Consider the following 10370-nt stretch of genomic DNA (forward strand, 5'->3'; position numbering starts at 1 on the left):
TTATATAGTATCCTTGATTTGTCTTAGACAAAGTAAATTAAATAAATTTTGAAGTCTCCCTCGACCAAGTTGCAGTTGAAGAGAGAAAAGAACTAAAAAAGAACATATTTTTCTAGTTTTGCTCCAAGTTAATGTTTGGGTTTGTTCTTATTTCTTATCCTCTTTTTCCCCTTCAAATTTTAAATTATTTGTTTGCCTCACCAGAGCCAAATTGCTTTGATCCTTTAATTATCTGAATTATTTTTCTGTGTTCCTTGTTTCTCTGCCAATCATTAATTCATCTTGTTGTGAACAGACTGCTAAAATTTCAGGTTTTGCACAGCATAGCAATGAGGTATAATATGCTTAGCTTTTACATCCAAGAGTTTGAAGACTTCCTGATTCATCACATGAGCCAATGAACATGTTTATTTAATGCTTTGCAAAAAGAATAATCTTGCTCTGTCTGTTGTCATTGTTCCTTTCCCTTTTGACTATCATATTCACTCGAGCACCACTGTCAAGCTGACTTCTGTCAAAGCTAATTAATTCCTCAGGGATAGTATCTTTAAAAGAAACACTGCCTCTGTCTTCATGATGATAACAGTAAACCTAAGAGCCGATCCTCTTAGTGTAAACTGCCAAATCTGAGTAACTGCTCCTCAAAATTGACATGTTTGGAACACCATATGTTTAAGTCCTGTCCTGGCAGGTCTCTGCAGTTACAAGTAGTTTTCAACTCTGTACTAGATATTTGACTCGCTCTCCTGTGCCAGTCATCGGTTTGACTTTTTTCCTTATATAGCCCTTCATCACCATTCTCAGTCTCTCACTGTCTTACATTTCCTTTTTCAGTTTTGGAAAATTCCCCAGATTCTGTATTCCTTTCTGACTCCTTTCTCAAACAGTGATTCCATTTCAGATATCCCCTCAGTCTCTAAAATCATGACATGCACTGCCTACAACAAATGCACGAGCTTCCTCTTCTTACATGGTTACCTTCCAGCTTCATTTCCAGTATTTTGCTCCACTGAAGATACTGCTGTCTCCAGGACCCTTTCCAAAGTCAAACATCAGGAGCCTTTCTTAATAACTTTCCATTTTACCTACTCTTTTGCTTCAGATATCAATCACCATTTTAGCCTTTACTTAAATTTTATTCTGGTACATATATAAAGTGAAGCCTTTTTCCTTCTACATCCTCCCATGATTTCTTCAGCAGTCCTGAATTTTTCCTGAGATGATATCCAAGGTTCCTAAGCTGGTAATTTCCCTTTTAAAAATCCATTTTATGATCAGTCACCTGAAGCAGACCTTCAAGGACCATAAACCATCCCTTTTTTAGAGATGCAAAAAACCATATAGCATGTACTTGCAAATTTTGCAATCCAATATTTTTACTTGAATTTGTTATGAATCATCAGTTTCCCCAAGGAAATTTCTACAGTTTGGGAATTTTTCCCATATAATAATATGTTTTTTTTACAATTTGTATTCCTAGATGAGGAAGTCTAGAAGAGCGGAAATTTTTTCCCCTGCTTGTGTATTAAGACAGAGAAGTAAAATTATCACGGCTGATTGGAAAGTCATTGTTTCCTATTAAGACCAAAAAAGCTCTAAGAAAAGTGTGCTATTAGGAAAATCAAGCTACAATAGTAAAAAAATAAATGAAGGCCAGCCTAAAGAAAGAAATGCCTTTGACAGGGTTAAGATTTTAGGGAACATAGTGTTCATATTAGGAAGAAAATCACAGCAAGACTTTGGTTAATTCCTAAAACTGACAAGAAATTCTAATGTTAAAAAAAAGAGAATAAAGAGACCATGGAAACGTTTGACAACTCGAGGACACAAAAACTCTGTCCAAATATGAGTCAGTTGGTATGAAAACCCACTAGTGAGGATTTTCTTTATAAGGGAGCAATATAACTTCTCATGTAGAATTTACCTGGAAATATAGCTAGGAAATTGCTGTGTTTAAATTGCCTAAAGAATTAATGTTTATATATTAACAACATTTTTGTGAATTAAAGCAACCATTTCAGACATGATGCTGCAGACATACTATTAGACTAGTCCAATAAATACTATTCATACACATTGGTTAACTGTAGAAAAAGTGCATCTCTCAGTATATCAATCTCCATACAATTGCTGTTCCATCTTTTATGTAAAGGTAATAGAAAATATCTTGATGGAGAAAGGAGGGTGAAAGGTTCTAACTCAACATTAAACATTGTTTCAAATTATTGTTTCAGTGTTTATGATACAGCTTGAAAGAAATTAAATGCAGACTGAATCTGCCATGCAGCTCTGTCCCTTTTATTTCAAAATAGAGAATGCCTGATTAAAAAACTTACAGTTGTTCAAAGTATTTATCAGAACATGGAGAATCTGACATTCTTGATATTTTTTACTGACAGTACTAATTACAACAATGTACTTACAGATAAAAACCCTTGGCCAGATGCTGATCTCAGGTAGTCAAGCGTAAGTCTGGAATAATCTGATTGCTCTTGAGAGCATGACTCCAGATTTATGCTCACATGCCTAACAGTTCAATCTGGCCCCTAACTTTAGTAACTAGCAAATTCCTTCTGTTCAGGTTTTTCCACATTTCTGTCCACGCCTCATGGTCTGCTGTATGAAGTCCAAAATATGGAGATATTTTGATATTTTAGATGGTTATTTATTTTATTATTAAATGCACTGGAAGAGGGCACATCATATAAAGAAAACAAAAAATTGTCTAAGTCAAAGATTTCATTCTTATTCTTTGGGATTTTTCTGCAAAATAAAGCCTTCAACAAGAACAGAAGAAGACCTAGTAAACTTTGGGAATATTTTTTTTCCTTAAGGTCGACATTTTTGAAATATCTTTATTCTGTTTCAAATACCATTTTATTAGTTTGATATTTTAAACCAAAACATTGACTCCAAAATGACTGTCCAAACACTGGAAATTTTCTGGGCTGGTAGAGAATCAGCAGAGGTAGGAATCTGGTTGTGAGTCCTGTTGTTTTACAGACAGACTCATCCTGAATGTGTAGCCAACATCCAGCTTGCTGTGCCTGCCATCACGATACAAATAACAAACAAGCATGGCAGAAAGAGTATAGGAGGAGATTCTTTAACACTGAGTGAGTCCTCCAAAATTCATTATTTTAATAATGAACACAGCCCATCCATGACAGGCACAAGACTGAGACTTTATGCAAATAGATTCATCAGTTCTGGAACCACTCTAGCCCTGAAAATCAAATTAACAACATCCATCATGAGACAAAATACAATTGCAGCAGAAAGAAAGGAGGTGTTACCTCCTTTAATAGCTGAGAAGGTTAGAAGTATAGTTTATGGTTGAAAATGTCCTTCTATAAGCAAGAACAATACCATAGCAACAGTTGCTGTTGTTTAGGTATAGATGTTAAGGTTTGAGTACAAAAAGTACTAGACAAATGCGAAAAATAATTCAATTGAATAATTTAAGAAATAGCAATATTGTACATCTGACACTGTTCATCATTGATTAAGCTATAAAATTGTGTCAACAGAGACACTGAAACAGTACATTTATCTTCCTAAAGATGCATCAGCTGCAAAAACTATGATTCTTAATAGAAGCATTGTAGTGAATAATTTTAATTATGCAAAGTTAAAAAGTAAGCTTAACTCTTTAAAAGATGTCTCTTCAGGATCTTCCTGTTAGGAAGAGAAAGCCTGAATGACTCCACTATGGTGAATAGGGATGTGAAAGGCAAACTTACTTTTGTCAGCTTATCCTAGGGATCTGCTTTACCTGGCTAGAACAGCTGCAGTTAAATAAATTCATCACTGCCAGCTAGGAAAGGGTAATAATGCCCAATTTTAGTCTAACTTCAGGTTTATGCAAATACACCAAGCCACACAGTTACAACACAAAAAAAAAGATGTACTGCCTTTTTTAAAGGCTTTCACAGATGGATGTATGGAGGTCTCTGGCTTATAATGCAGTTCTACTAGCATCAACTGTTCATTCTTGGCATCCATTCGTTTCTTAAAAATTAATTTTTTTCTTTTATTCCTCACCTTCTAGTTGGGTGTCTGACTGGAGCAAGTCTAAGACAGCAAATCTGCCAAAAGGCTCTAGGAATTAGACAGCCATTGAGTGGACAAGACTGGTGAACCAACACAGAAGTAGAACAGAGGAAAAGGAAAAAAAAGGAAGAAGAAAAGAAAAACAAAACTTCGCTTTTCTCTCAGGCTAGTGAGCCAGTCATATTCAAACTACATTTGTGGGATGACTAATGCCAGAGCAGAAGACACCATGCCAAGGCTAGAAGAGGATGAGACTGTTCAGCCTCAGTGCAGACCTATGTCAGCTTAAACTGCCCAGAAAGCCCAATCTGCCTCATCTTTGCATACTCTTTAGGAAAAATGACCTCAACTGCCACGTCCTAGTGTTAGAAAATCACTTTTCTGTGTATAATGTAATGCTTCATAAACTGGCACAACCCTTTAGGAAACCACATCAGCTACCCTCTGCTTCCTTTTTGTCCTTTGTGTGAATGAAGGTAAAACTTCTCTGTAGCAGTGGTGAGAGAATTAATATTTGAAATATCCAAAGTTACTTGTTTCCCTGTATTCCAAATGTTTTATTTGGTACCACTTATGAGAGAAGGCAGGAGGGAGGGAGACAAAGAAGCAAGCTAAGGAAACAGAAGCATATTCACTCAAACTATAGGAGGCAGATGCAAATTTTTCTGTTTCCTGACAGGATCTGAAGCCGTGTCGCCCCTTACCAACGACCTAGCTACAACATTGTAAGATATTCTAGAGAGGTTTGTTCACAGTCTCTCCCACTGATTCTGTTCTATCTTGTGTGGACTATTTAAATATTCATTAAGCCAGTGAGAAGGAAAATTACTCAGTATTAAAGCACTTTCCTGAGCACTTTCCTGGAAGGTGACAAATCTTGGCTCAAGTCCATGTTTTGATTCAGAGCAGAATTAAGAATCAAGGTCTCTCTTTTCTCAGGAATGTACTCTAAGCAAGTTGCACCTACTCTTTTTTTTTTATTGTCTTAGAGAATATTTAGCATCTATAAAGTGGCAGAGAGTCAGTGGAAGGTGTTGTACACTCAATACAGGATAACTCAGTAGTTCAGACGTCCTGAAATTTGCAAATTTAAATCTCCAGAGGAGGGGGCTTGTGTGGGCATGAGATAAAAAGGACAATTTCCTCAGCTAGAGGGCATGAAACCACAGTGTAACCAGTTTTTTCTCAATCACAAATTCAATTTTGCAATTATACCTACACATGCTGCTTTGCACCTTATATCAGAGTTCAGCCCTACAGCAGAAAACAATAAGTAATTTTCTGATGGCAGTTAAGAAAACAAGAGGTCAGGTTGTAATTTTGTAACTCGAGTGTCCAAGATTTCATAAGAAAAAAGACTTAAATTTTAGCTCACAGTGTTAGGATTTCTGAGGAAATGGGTGGTAGAAGCAGTCCAAAGAAAAGGTCCCATTTCACTTAAAGGCCTATCAAGTGGAAAGGTTGTTAATAATCTATGTTTCTGCTAATCTGTGATAAATGTTAATACAGTTCTGCTGTCAAAACTGACTCTGTCTGCCATCAGCAAGTGTGAGGGCAAAACCAAAGACAACACTATAGGACACATCTTAGTTTAGAGTATATGGAAGGATAAAAGAGCAGATTAATTGCCATAGCTACCATATCCCTGAAAGATAAAAGAAGACTTTAGAAAAGAACCCCAGCATTTCAGCTCACAGAAGAAATGAGATCTGTTTTTTCTTCAGTATCTTCCTTCAGAAAAAAGACAAAATTATAAGGATATCTTGAACAAGAATGCACTATTTTAGATGTTGATATTCTGAAGCATCGATTATTTTATTTATTTAAGTTGCAGCAATTTTTTACTATTTTAAATGTCTGTGATAGTCCTGACTGAAAAGTAATTTAAGATCCCTTAGAAACTACAAAAAAAAAAAAAAAACCCACATACACTCCCCCCCAAAAAAGCAAACAAATACAAAACCACCAAAAAACTTACTCCTTGAAACACTATTTATCTGGAGGAACAGTAAGTCACATTTCATAGCATTCAGCCAGGTTACAACAGAAGATCTGAGGATAAGAATCTTTGCATTCTGCCTCAGTGCATAAACTTGGAAGGCAAGGAGTCCCCTTATGTCAGCAGAGGGATACTGCAGTGCCAGCCTGTACAGAGAAAGAAGAAAGAAAATGAGGCCAATTATGCAGAAAATATCAACATCACCAGGTCTGCACTGCCCTCAGGGGACTCTGCCACCCCCCAAACTCAAAGGCACGCAGACAGCACAGCCTTCCCTCTGGCCTGCCTTTCCCACTGCCCTCCCAGCCTCCTCCTCCAGCATCACAATGTATGCCGAGCCCTGAAGAAAACCTTGTAGGACATTGCTCCAGGGTCAATGACAATGAGAATCAAGAGGTGGGACAGCAATTTGACTGGTTTCTCAAGCTGTGTATATATTAGAGAAAAAAATTGCCTTTCATCGGTGTAGAAAGCTTTGCTTTCCTTGCTAGTTTGATTTTATACTCAATGTTCATAACTTGGTGGTAGTTTTGCCTGTTTTCTCAAAAAAACAAAAGCATTTCTGTATCATGCATTTTAAGATCTTTTTTTTTTATTTGTTCAAGAATGGCATCTCTGAATATAAGACCTGAATTTCCTCTCTCATATATTTCTGTTGAAGAAAAAGTATACTCAGACCTCTCTGTAAATTGGAATTGCATTTACCATATCAATGACATATGATAAAAAGATCCATTATTAAAAATAAATGCTTGTTCCCATTGGTTGTAAGTTCAGAAACAGGAGATCTGATGAAATATTCCTTCAATCTACTGCACATGAGTAATAGTGTGCACCCATGGACACACAGATTATATATTGCCCAGGCAAAGAGCCCAAAGCCCTTGGAATGCAGACAGCACACTGGCACAGCAGAGCTCCAATCCCTACACTAAGTGCAAGATGTATGCCTTAAATGGCTGTGCTTGCCTCATGGGTTACTTAGATTTTTATTTTTTGGTTCATAAAAGAAACGATTTTGTCATCAACAGACAGAGCCTGCAGTAAATGAGCATTACAGCAATTTTAGACTTTCTTGCTGACAGGAGCTCTGTATTGAAACCTTCTGAACTCTATTAATGAGTTGGAAAAGGATGTTTTGCATTTTCAGTACTCCAACATTTTACCACTGAGGTTCCACAGAGGCTGAATCTTGCTGAGGGTTCAAAAGTGTCCAGCTGCCAGCTGGAACCCTGCTAAATGCACATCATCAGAGCAAAGTTTTACAAAAGTTGCCTTAGAACATGAATGTGTTGCAGTGAGCTCCAAACATAAATTAAATTCAAGGCAATTTTAAATAATTTATCTAAATAGGAAAATAACATCTAGTTTTAGAAGTCCTTGCCTTGCTTAGGAAAATAAATCCAGGAGAAAAGGACACATCAAATTATAATAACTGCAATATGAATTTATTTCAATTAAATATAACCCCAGTATCTTTCTGGCACTATGTAAAGCAAGTTTTAACTTTAGGTATTCTCTTCATAAAACAAGCTGAATATTAGTGCACTAACCTAGGCTAAAGTATTAGTTTAAAAAAGAGCCCTGACAACTACATCTGCAGTGACAGGTCATGAAGACCCATACAGATCATATTCAAGAGCAGAATGCAGTTTCTGAATTGTATTAAAATAACCTTAGAAGCTAGTCACCATATAGAGAACTCATGAAAAATGTCAAGTTTGGCAAATTGTGGCAAAATTTACCCATCTATTTTATTCTGTAGCTTATGCAATTATCATTTCTAAAGTTCCATACTATCTACAGGTTTTTTAAGACATAGTCCATTACCTAGACAAAATAGACTTTTGTAAACATTTAAATATTACTCTCACCATTTATAATTATAAATATAAACCATGATCTAATATATTAATCTGTGTGTACCCACACAAATAAAAACAGAGATTTGGCCTTTGTTTTGTCAAATCACTGACAACTAAATGGCATGTAGATATGCAGAGATGAATGGAATGGGATTAATAAATTTATTTCTTTATAATGCAGGGGTTTTACTTACCAAAGCACATAACCATTCTTCAAAAAATGGTTTAAAAACTCCAAATATGGACGTGAGAATTTTATTTTCTGTTGGGGAACACAGACAACAGAGGCAGCATGTCTTGGAAGGCTTCACTAATCAATGAGAACACATCATACATGCCATTATGTCCACTCTCAACAGCCCAGGAAGAGGTAGTAGCCATAGTAGCATCACATTCAAACTCCATTGGCCACAGAGTGCGTGCAACCACAGCTCCAGCAGCTCCAGCCTCAAGGGCATTTGTGGGGACAGAAGGAACTGATCTGTGTAGCATCTGAAGGGTGGACTCCGCAACTGGGTCTTCCTTTATCCATCAAAGTTCAAAAATACTGTCTACGGAACAGAGAAAGGTTGAAGGGCTTCTGACTTGATCATAGAATTATAGAAAAGATTGGGTCAGAAGGGACCTTAAACATCATCTAGCTTCAGCCCTCTTGGAACAGATAGGACACCTGCCACTAACCCAGGTTGCTCAGTGCCCCATCCAATCTGGCCTTGACCACTTCCAGGGATAGGGAAGCCACAGCTTCTCTGGGCAACCTGTGCCAGTGCCTCACCTACCTCAAAGTAAAGAATTTCTTCCTAATATCTCATCTAAACCAGTCCTCTTTGAGTTTCCTATTCAGTGACCTGCCCACGTAAAAAATCTCTCTCCAGCTTTTTTTTTAGCCCCCTTCAGGTTCTGGAAGGCTGATCTACATTCTCCCTGGAGTGTTTTCTTCTCCAGGCTGAACAGCCCCAACTTTCTCAACCTGTCTTCATGGGGAAGTGCTCCAGCCCTCTGATCATCTTGGTGGCCCTCCTCTGGACTCTCTTCAACAGATCCTTGTCCTTACCCTGGGGTCCCAGAACTGGAAGCAGCACTGCCTGTGGGATCTTACTGCAGAGAAGCAGAGGGGCAGAATTTCCTCCTTCAACCAGCTGGCCACACTGCTTTGGATGCAGCCCAGGATACAGCTAGCTTTCCAAACAACAAATGCCCATTGTTGGGTCATGCTGAGCTCATGCGGATACTTACTTCTTATTAACCAGCTGCATACTTCATAAGTGCTTCATCTCATTTGGACTCTGATCGTTTTTACTGTCATAACTCAGCCACTAAAGGCAAGCTTGCCTGACAGGTAATGTCAGCAGTAGTCATGGCAGCAGTGCACTTCCATTTCAGGAAGGGAGCCCAAGTCACAGTTCAAGGTACCAAGCAGAACAGTAAGGGCATGCTTGAACTCCTAATACTTAAGACTTGCCTGCTATACAAGGGAAAAGAAGCCACATGTGTTTGGCTCCACTGTCAGGTAATCACAATCAAAGGACAGATATCAACTGTCTAAACTCTAAACTTGTTTCTGAAATGGGAATTTCATGGTTGCATTTTTTAATATATCTGTTTATTAATATCTGCATTAGGTGCTAGATAGCTCCTGATACTACAAAAATAAAGGATCTCAGAAAAATGAGGCCACTTCTTCTATAGTTTTAGCTTTATCAGCATCATAGTCTTTGCATTTTTCCATTTTCATATACAAGCTTAGGAAAAAAGTTGACATTGTACTTGAATATATAAAATAAATACAGTGTGCAAAACACTTGAAGTAATCCCTTCTCTCTGATCAACATTAGAAAGGACTCATCTGTCTCTAATTTCAGGCATTGTTCTTCAAGAAATTTGTGGACCAGCTGAGCAGAATCCTTAGGAGATGAAGAAGTCAGGAAAACATGATCTATAAAGAAAGTTTGAAGGGTCATTTAAATTAAAGCATGCCAAAGAGCCCTGCAACATTATTCAAATACATGAAAGGCTGCTAAAAGGAGAAATAAAATAATTTGCCATTGCCAGTGGTGGATTATGGAAGAAGTAATTGATTTGAATTAGAATGAAGGATTATATAAAATACAAGCCAAAATTTTCTGACGTTAAGTGTAGCATAGCACTGTAATCAACCTGGAGAAGCTATTGAGGCTCTGGCAATAGAGATTCTTGAGAACTGCTTAAACAAACATCTGACAAGAATGACCAAGACCCAGTCACCCTTGTCACAGAGCAGAAGAACCTACTGAGGGTCTCATCAGCTCCTTGCTGGTCCTGTGCTGTGATGCCCATACAGATAAGACAGCTCCTTCACACAGCAATTTTGGGAGGAAATGCAACCTTAGCTGTCATGCTTAAATTCATTTGTAATGGTTATATGTAATTGATGGAATACTGTGTCTGCTGGAAGACAAAGCTTGGAAACAACT

General features: G+C 37.5%; 1 long non-coding RNA gene across 1 annotated transcript; it reads left to right on the forward strand.

Moving 5' to 3' along the window:
- The first annotated feature begins 9201 nt into the window (after positions 1–9201).
- LOC128786325 (uncharacterized) lies at positions 9202–9914 on the forward strand. Its single transcript, XR_008430244.1, has 2 exons — positions 9202–9427; positions 9780–9914. It is a non-coding gene; the product is annotated as an uncharacterized LOC128786325 (long non-coding RNA).
- The last annotated feature ends 456 nt before the right edge of the window (positions 9915–10370 follow it).

Source organism: Vidua chalybeata, chromosome 3, assembly GCF_026979565.1.
Source record: "Vidua chalybeata isolate OUT-0048 chromosome 3, bVidCha1 merged haplotype, whole genome shotgun sequence".
NCBI lineage: Eukaryota > Metazoa > Chordata > Aves > Passeriformes > Viduidae > Vidua > Vidua chalybeata.